The following is a 10,324-nucleotide window of genomic DNA, read 5'->3' on the forward strand; positions in this document are numbered from 1 at the left end:
CTCTGGCCTGCAAATTCCAGTTTGTTCAGCTGCCTTGAACTCTGATCCCTACATTCTCAGCTTGGGAAGACCACCATTCTCTACCTGGGCTCCATGTCCCAGTGCTAAAGTCTGAAAAATAGCCCTAGGCAGAAAGATTGAATACTTTATTTTATTTACTTATTTTTTTAAATCAGTCATCAATTTTATACACATCACTGTATACATGTCAATCCCAATCGCCCAATTCAGCACACCACCATCCCCACCCCACCGCAGATTTCCCCCCTTGGTGTTCATACGTTTGTTCTCTACATCTGTGTCTCAACGTCTGCCCTGCAGCCCGGTTCATCTGTACCATTTTTCTAGGTTCCACATACATGCGTTAATATACGATATTTGTTTTTCTCTTTCTGACTTACTTCACTCTGTATGACAGTCTCTAGATCCATCCATGTCTCAACAAATGACTCAATTTCGTTCCTTTTTATGGCTGAGTAATATTCCATTATATATATATACCACAACTTCTTTATCCATTCGTCTGTTGATGGACATTTAGGTTGCTTCCATGTCCTGGCTATTGTAAATAGTGCTGCAATGAACATTGTGGTACATGACTCTTTTTGAATTATGGTTTTCTCTGGGTATATGCCCAGTAGTGGGATTGCTGGGTCATATGGTAATTCTATTTTTAGTTTTTTAAGGAACCTCCATATTGTTCTCCATAGTGGCTGTATCAATTTATATTCCCACCAACAGTGCAAGAGGGTTCCCTTTCTCCACATCCTCTCCAGCATATGTTGTTTGTAGATTTTCTGATGATGCCCATTGTAACTGGTGTGAGGTGATACCTCATTGTAGTTTTGATTTGCATTTCTCTAATAATTAGTGATGTTGAGCATCTTTTCATGTGCTTTGTGGCCGTCTATATGTCTTCTTTAGAGAAATGTCTATTTAGGTCTTCTGCCCATTTTTGGATTGGGTTGTTTGTTTCTTTAATATTGAGCTGAATGAGCTGTTTATATATTTTGGAGATTAATCCTTTGTCCATTGATTCGTTTGCAAATATTTTCTCCCATTCTGAGGGTTGTCTTTTCGTCTTGTTTATGGTTTCCTTTGCTGTGCAAAAGCTTTGAAGTTTCATTAGGTCCCATTTGTTTATTTTTTATTCCCATTACTCTAGGAGGTGGATCAAACAAGATCTTGCTGTGATTTATGTCAAAGAGTGTTCTTCCTACGTTTTCCTCTAAGAGTTTTATAGTGTCCAGTCTTATATTTAGGTCTCTAATCCATTTTGAGTTTATTTTTGTGTATGGTGTTAGGGAGTATTCTAATTTCATTCTTTTACATGTAGCTGTCCAGTTTTCCCAGCACCACTTATTGAAGAGACTGTCTTTTCTCCATTGTATATCTTTGCCTCCTTTGTCATAGATTAGTTGACCATAGGTGCGTGGGTTTATCTCTGGGCTTTCTATCTTGTTCCATTGATCTATGTTTCTGTTTTTGTGCCAGTACCATATTGTCTTGATTACTGTAGCTTTGTTGTATAGTCAGGGAGTCTGATTCCTCCAGCTCCGTTTTTTTCCCTCAAGACTGCTTTGGCTATTTGGGCTCTTTTGTGTCTCCATACAAATTTTAAGATGATTTGTTCTAGTTCTGTAAAAAATGCCATTGGTAATTAGATAGGGATTGCATTGAATCTGTAGATTGCTTTGGGTAGTATAGTCATTTTCACAATGTTGATTCTTCCAATCCAAGAACATGGCATATCTCTCCATCTGTTGGTATCATCTTTAATTTCTTTCATCAGTGTCTTATAGTTTTGTGCATACAGGTTTTTGTCTCTCTAGGTAGGTTTATTCCTAGGTATTTTATTCTTTTTGTTGCAATGGTAAATGGGAGTGTTTCCATAATTTCTCTTTCAGATTTTTCATCATTAGTGTATAGGAATGCAAGAGATTTCTGTGCATTAATTTTGTATCCTGCAACTTTACCAAATTCATTAATTAGCTCTAGTAGTTTTCTGGTGGCAGTTTTAGGATTCTCTATGTATAGTATCATGTCATCTGCAAACAGTGACAGTTTTACTTCTTCTTTTCCAATTTGTATTCCTTTGATTTCTTTTTCTACTCTGATTGCCGTGGCTAGGACTTCCAAAACTATGTTGAATAATAGCGGTGAGAGTGGACATCCTTGTCTCGTTCCTGATCTTAGAGGAAATGCTTCCAGTTTTTCACCATTGAGAATGATGTTTGCTGTGGGTTTGTCGTATATGGCCTTTATTATGTTGAGGTAGGTTCCCTCTATGCCCACTTTCTGGAGAGTTTTTATCATAAATGGGTGTTGAACTTTGTCAAAAGCTTTTTCTGCATCTATTGAGATGATCATATGGGTTTTATTCTTCAGTTTGTTAATATGATGTATCCCATTGATTGATTTGCGTATATTGAAGAATCCTTGCATCCCTGGGATAAATCCTACTTGATCGTGGTGTATGATCCTTTTAATGTGTTGTTGGATTCTGTTTGCTAGTATTTTGTTGAGGATTTTTGCATCTATATTCATCAGTGATATTGGCCTGTAATTTTCTTTTTTTGTAGTATCTTTGTCTGGTTTTGGTATCAGGGTGATGGTGGCCTCATAGAATGAGTTTGGGAGTGTTCCTTCCTCTGCAATTTTTTGGAAGAGTTTGAGAAGGATGGGTGTTAGCTCTTCTCTAAATATTTGATAGAATTCACCTGTGAAGCCATCTGGTCCTGGACTTTTCTTTGTTGGAAGATTTTTAATCACAGTTTCAATTTCATTACTTGTGATTGGTCTGTTCATATTTTCTGTTTCTTCCTGGTTCAGTCTTGGAAGGTTATACCTTTCTAAGAATTTGTCCATTTCTTCCAGGTTGTCCATTTTATTGGCATAGAGTTGCTTGTAGTAGTCTCTTAGGATGCTTTGTATTTCTGTGGTGTCTGTTGTAACTTCTCCTTTTTCATTTCTGATTTTATTGATTTGAGTCCTCTCCCTGTTTTTCTTGATGAGTCTGGCTAATGGCTTATCAATTTTGTTTATCTTCTCAAAGAACCAGCTTTTAGTTTTATTGATCTTTGCTATTGTTTTCTTTGTTTCTATTTCATTTATTTCTGCTCTGATCTTTATGATTTCTTTCCTTCTGCTAACTTTGGGTTTTGTTTGTTCTTCTTTCTCTAGTTGCTTTAGGTGTAAGGTTAGATTGTTTATTTGAGATTTTTCTTGTTTCTTTAGGTAGGCTTGTATAGCTATAAACTTCCCTCTTAGAACTGCTTTTGCTGCATCCCATAGGTTTTGGATCATCGTGTTTTCATTGTCATTTGTTTCTAGGTATTTTTTGATTTCCTCTTTGATTTCTTCAGTGATCTCTTGGTTATTTAGTAACGTATTATTTAGCCTCCATGTGTTTGTGTTTTTTACGTTTTTTTTTCCCTGGAATTGATTTCTAATCTCATAGCATTGTGGTCAGAAAAGATGCTTGATATGATTTCAATTTTCTTAAATTTACTGAGGCTTGATTTGTGACCCAAGATGTGATCTATCCTGGAGAATGTTCCATGCGCACTTGAGAAGAAAGTGTAATCTGCTGTTTTTGGATGGAATGTCCTATAAATATCAGTTAAATCCATCTGGTCTATTGTGTCATTTAAAGCTTCTGTTTCCTTATTTATTTTCTGTCTGGATGATCTGTCCATTGGTGTAAGTGAGGTGTTAAAGTCCCCCACTATTATTGTGTTACTGTCGATTTCCTCTTTTATAGCTGTTAGCATTTGCCTTATGTATTGAGGTGCTCCTATGTTGGGTGCATATATATTTATAATTGTTATATCTTCTTCTTGGATTGATCCCTTGATCATTATGTAGTGTCCTTCCTTGTCTCTTGTAACATTCTTTATTTTAAAGTCTATTTTATCTGATATGAGTATTGTTTCTCCAGCTTTCTTTTGATTTCCATTTGCATGGAATATCTTTTTCCATCCCCTCACTTTTAGTCTGTATGTGTCCCTAGGTCTGAAGTGGGTCTCTTGTAGACAGCATATAGATGGGTCTTGTTTTTGTATCCATTCAGCAAGCCTGTGTCTTTTGGTCATTTAATCCATTCACGTTTCAGGTAATTATCAATATGTATGTTCCTATGACCATTTTCTTAATTGTTTTGGGTTTGTTTTTGTAGGTCCTTTTCTTCTCTTGTGTTTCCCCCTTAGAGAAGTTCCTTTAGCATTTGTTGTAGAGCTGGTTTGGTGGTGCTGAATTCTCTTAGCTTTTGCTTGTCTGTTAAGCTTCTGATTTCTCCATCAAATCTAAATGAGATCCTTGCCGGGTAGAGTAATCTTGGTTGTAGGTTCTTCCCTTTCATCACTTTAAGTATTTCATGCCACTCCCTTCTGGCTTGTAGAGTTTCTGCTGAGAAATCAGCTGTTAACCTTATGGGAGTTCCCTTGTATATTATTTGTCATTTTTCCCTTGCTGCTTTCAATAATATTTCTTTGTCTTTAATTTTTGCCAATTTGATTACTATGTGTCTCGGCATGTTTCTCCTTGGGTTTATCCTGTATGGGACTCTCTGCACTTCCTGGACTTGGGTGGCTATTTCCTTTCCCATGTTAGGGAAGTTTTTGACTATAATCTCTTCAAATATTTTCTCGGGTCCCTTCTCTCTCTCTTCTCCTTCTGGGACCCCTATAATGTGAATGTTGTTACGTTTAACGTTGTCTCAGAGGTCTATTAGGCTGTCTTCATTTCTTTTCATTCTTTTTTCTTTATTCTGTTCTGCAGCAGTGAATTCCACCATTCTGTCTTCCAGGTCACTTATCCGTTCTACTGCTTCAGTTATTCTGCTATTGATTCCTTCTAGTGTAGTTTTCATTTCAGTTATTGTATTGTTCATCTCTGTTTGTTTGTTCTTTAATTCTTCTAAGTCTTTGTTAATCATTTCTTGCATCTTCTTGATCTTTGCCTCCATTCTTATTCCGAGGTCCTGGATCATCTTCACTATCATTCTGAATTCTTTTTCTGGAAGGTTGCCTATCTCCACTTCATTTCGTTGTTTTTCTGGGGTTTTTTCTTGTTCCTTCATCTGGTATATAGCCCTCTCCCTTTTCATCTTGTCTATCTTTCTGTGAATGTGGTTTTTGTTCCACAGGCTGCAGGATTGTAGTTTTTCTTGCTTCTGCTGTCTGCCCTCTGGTGGTTGAGGCTATCTAAGAGGCTTGATGGGAGGCTCTGGTGGTGGGTAGAGCTGACTGTTGCTCTGAATACTTTATATAATACCTATGCATATAGGGCACTTAGCATGATGCCTGCCCAGAGAAAATGGTTAATAAATGCTATTTTTATTATGAAATCTATATTTAGTAAAATATAGCTACAAATTTCATTTTAGAAAAAATCTGTTATTAAAATATTTTGAGTGCTTCCTTGGTGGTGCAGTGGTTGAGAATCTGACTGCCAGTGCAAGAGCCACGGGTTCGATCACTGATCTGCGAAGATCCTGCATGCTGCAGAGCAGCTAAGCCTGTACGCCACAACTACTGAGCCTACGAGCCACAACTACGGATCCCACGTGCCACAACTACTGAAGCCCATGTGCCTAGAGCCCATGCTCTGCAACAAGAGAAGCCACCACAATGAGAAGCCCGCATACCGCAACGAAGAGTAGCCCCCACTAGCCACAACCAGAGAAAAGCCTGCATGCAGGAACGAAGACCCAACGCAGCCAGAGACAATAAATAAATAAATAAATAAAAAATAAATAATACTTCAAGTGATCTCATTTTTTAAAAATTAATTAATTTATATTTATTTTTGGCTGTGTTGGGTCTTCGTTTCTGTGCAAGGGCTCTCTCCAGTTGCAACAAGCGGGGGCCACTCCTCATCGCGGTGCGCAGGCCTCCCACTGTCGCGACCCCTCCCGTTGCTGAGCACAGGCTCCAGACGCGCAGGCCCAGCAGTCGTGGCTCACGGGCTCAGTCGCTCCGTGGCATGTGGGATCCTCCCAGACCAGGACTCGAACCCGCGTCTCCTGCACTGGCAGGCAGACTCTCAACCACTGCGCCACCAGGGAAGCCCAAGTGATCTCATTTTTGGAAAACAAACTTGCATTGTTAGCTGAAAAAATATTTATTAAATAATACTACTAAAATTTTTTTACCAAACTATGATTATAGTGGTCTTCAGGTAAAGACATAATGGGATAAATTATTATAATGTATTTTTAAAATAAATGATTAAAAAAAACACTAAAGAGCACTGTTACTTGTCTGTGAAGAGAGGGGGCAGGTCCCTCCACTTGGCCTTGGACGGAGTAAAATCATTTACCTATTTTTCATTGCAGTGGAGCCTCGGGTTTTTGGGACTATTGGCTGGAAGTACTGTCTTCTTTGCCCAGTAGCCTCTGAGTGAGGCCTGAGTTACTGGCCTGGGCTCCTGAAAATATACCACCATAGGAGTACTTTTAAATTGTGTGTTTGAGTAGTTTAACTGAATTTTTCCCAGTTTTTTTTTAAAACTGTAAGCCAGTCTTATCTTTTAATCATACTGTTAGTACTCACTTGGATTCAGCTAATTTTTTTATATCAATACCCTGTTTTATCCTCTCCACATGAGTAAAGGAATAGAGGATAATCGTATATCTTTACACCCTTGTCCCTGGGTGTTCCTCCTTCAGCTGGATCTCCCTGTATCATTGGTCAAGAAAGCACAAGCCACCAGAATCTAACAATTGTTATCATGTTTATTCACGAAGTTTAGCTGGCTGATCTAGGTGGCTAGCATCTCTCTCCCAAATCATTGGGCTTTGTTAAATAAGGCTGCCTTTCCTCTCAGAGGAATATGCTGTCTAGTCAAAAGCAGAGAAATATCTCTACTAGATTAAGGCAAAGCACACACCTGACTAATCTAATATGTTCTCAAGGATCCCACTATGTGGGCTAGTTTAAAAGTCAACAATTGTCAGTCACCTTATTGTTTTCTCTCCAAAGAACCTAACAATCAATTTAACTAAAAAAAAAAATTCTGTTAACCTTGCTTTACCTTTAGCTACAAGGACAATAGACAAACCAAAGGAGAGATGGTAGAGTTCACCATTCCCTAGTAGTCATTCAGTGCCTGCGGATCTCTGCATGTCAGGGGTTCACAGGCAAATGCATATTTTCTTGGGAGCACTACTGTATATGCTTCCACTACGAGTGAGGAAAAAACTAAAATAGCATTTTACCTGTGATTTGAAAGACTGAAGTACTATTAACTCCCCACAAGGAGGCTCCATTATTAAGTACAACAATTTTCAACGAGGAAAATATCAACCATTTTAAAAGCGGCACATCACAGTGCATTTAAATGCTTTAACATTCTTGTTGATTATGGTTTGGTTCTCATAAAAATAATGTATCATCTTGGTGCTATGCAAATTTAAGGCAAATGTATCATGTGTTAGATCCATAATTTAAATTGAGGTGAGTGAATAGAATTAGACAGTCTTTTTGTGGGACAGAGAAAGTTAAAGCGTGGTAATAATAAAAAATTTAAAAACAATTTCCTCATGCTTCAGTTATTATATTTCATCCAGCAGTTGTCACAAAGGTTCAGCTTTCTCTTTCTAAGTCAAATAAGAAAGATTATTAACCTTTGGCTAAAATTCTTTCCCTTTATATTACCTGTTTGGTAGCACCTAGGGCCATGATGTTATTTTTATTTATTTATTTATTTCTAAAAGGTTTTGTTTTTTTAACATCTTTATTGGAGTATAATTGCTTTACATTGTTGTGTTAGTTGCTGCTGTATAACAAAGTGATCAGCTATACGTATACATATATCCCCATATCTCTTCCCTCTTGCGTCTCCCTCCCACCTCCCTCCCTATCCCACCCCTCTGGGTGGTCACAAAGCACAGAACTGATCTCCCTGTGCTATGCAGCTGCTTCCCACTAGCTATCTATTTTACATTCGGTAGTGTATATATGTCAATGCCACTCTCACTTCGTCTCAGCTTACCCTTCCCTCTCCCTGTGTCTTCAAGTCCATTCTCTACGTCTGCATCTTTATTCCTGTCCTGCCCCTAGGTTCTTCAGAACCATTTTTTTTTTTTTGGATTCCATATCTATGTGTTAGCATACGGTATTTGTTTTTCTCTTTCTGACTTACTTCACTCTGTATGACAGACTCTAGGTCCATCCACCTCACTACAAATAACTCAATTTCGTTTCTTTTTATGGCTGAGTAATATTCCATTGTATATATGTGCCACATCTTCTTTATCCATTCATCTGTCGATGGACACTTAAGTTGCTTCCATGTCCTGGCTATTGTAAATAGTGCTGCAATGAACATTGTGGTACATGACTCTTTTTGAATTATTGTTTTCTCAGGGTATATGCCCAGTAGTGGGATTGCTGGGGCATATGGTAGTTCTATTTTTAGTTTTTTAAGGAACCTCTATACTGTTCTCCATAGTGGCTGTATCAATTTACATTCCCACCAACAGTGCAAGAGGATTCCCTTTTCTCCACACCCTCTCCAGCATTTATTGTTTGTAGATTTTTTTGATGATGGCCATTCTGACTGGTGTGAAGTGATACCTCATTGTAGTTTTGATTTGCATTTCTCTAATGATTAGTGTTGTTGAGCTTCCTTTCATGTGTTTGTTAGCAATCTGTATATCTTCTTTGGAGAAATGTCTCTTTAGGTCTTGTACCCATTTTTGGATTGGGTTGTTTGTTTTTTGAATACTGAGCTGCATAAGCTGCTTGTAAATTTTGGAGAATAATCCTTTGTCAGTTGCTTCATTTGCAAATATTTTCTCCCATTCTGAGGGTTGTCTTTTGGTCTTCTTCATGGTTTCCTTTGCTGTGCAAAAGCTTTTAAGCTTCATTAGGTCCCATTTGTTTATTTTTGTTTTTATTTCCATTTCTCTAAGAGGTGGATCAAAAAGGATCTTGCTGTGATTTATGTCATAGAGTGTTCTGCCTATGTTTTCCTCTAAGAGTTTTACAGTGTCTAGCCTTATATTTAGGTCTTTAATCCATTTTGAGTTTATTTTTGTGTATGGTGTTAGGGAGTGTTCTAATTTCATTCTTTTACATGTAGCTGTCTAGTTTTCCCAGCACCACTTATTGAAGAGGCTGTCTTTTCTCCATTGTATATTCTTGCCTCCTTAATCAAAGATAAGGTGACCATATGTGTGTGGGTTTATCTCTGGGCTTTCTATCCTGTTCCATTGATCTATATTTCTGTTTTTGTGCCAGTACCATACTGTGTTGATTACTGTAGCTTTATAGTAGTCTGAAGTCAGGGAGCCTGATTCCCCCAGCTCTGTTTTTCTTTCTCAAGATTGCTTTGGCTATTAGGGGTCTTTTGTGTTTCCATACAAATTGTGAAATTTTTTGTTCTAATTCTGTGAAAAATGCCATTGGTATTTTGATAAGGATTGCACTGAATCTGTAGATTGCTTTGGGTAGTAGAGTCATTTTCACAATGTTGATTCTTCCAATCCAAGAGCATGGTATATCTCTCCATCTGTTTGTATCATCTTTAATTCTTTCATCAGTATATTATAGTTTTCTGCATACAGGTCTTTTGTCTCCTTAGGTAGGTTTATTCCAAGGTATTTTATTCTTTTTGTGGCAATGGTAAATGGAAGTGTTTCCTTAATTTCTCTTTCAGTTTTTTCATCATTAGTGTATAGGAATGCAAGAGATTTCTGTGCATTAATTTTGTATCCCACTACTCTACCAAATTCATTGATTAGCTCTAGTAGTCTTCTGGTAACATCTTTAGGATTCTCTATATATAGGATCATGTCATCTGCAAACAGTGACAGCTTTACTTCTTCTTTTCCAATTTGGATTCCTTTTATTTCTTTTTCTTCTCTGATTGCTGTGGCTAGAATTTCCAAAACTATGTTGACTAACAGTAGTGAGAATGGACAACCTTGTCTTGTTCCTGATGTTAGAGGAAATGGTTTCATTTTTTCACCATTGAGAACAATGTCATATATGGGCTTTAGTATGTTGAGGTAAGTTCCCTCTATGCCTACTTTCTGGAGGGTTTTTTATCATAAATCAGTGTTGAATTTCGTCGAAAGCTTTTTCTGCATCTTTTGAGATGATCACGTGGTTTTTATCCTTCAATTTGTTAATTTGGTGTATCACATTGATTGATTTACATATATTGAAGAACGCTTGCATTCCTGGGATAAACCCCATTTGATCATGGTGTATGATCCTTTTAATGTGCTGTTGGATTCTGTTTGCTAGTGTTTTGTTGAGGATTTTTGCATCTGTGTTCATCAGTGATATCGGCCTGTAGCTTTCTTTCTTTGTGA

Source organism: Balaenoptera physalus, assembly GCF_965194825.1.
Source record: "Balaenoptera physalus genome assembly, chromosome: 2".
Lineage (NCBI taxonomy): Eukaryota > Metazoa > Chordata > Mammalia > Artiodactyla > Balaenopteridae > Balaenoptera > Balaenoptera physalus.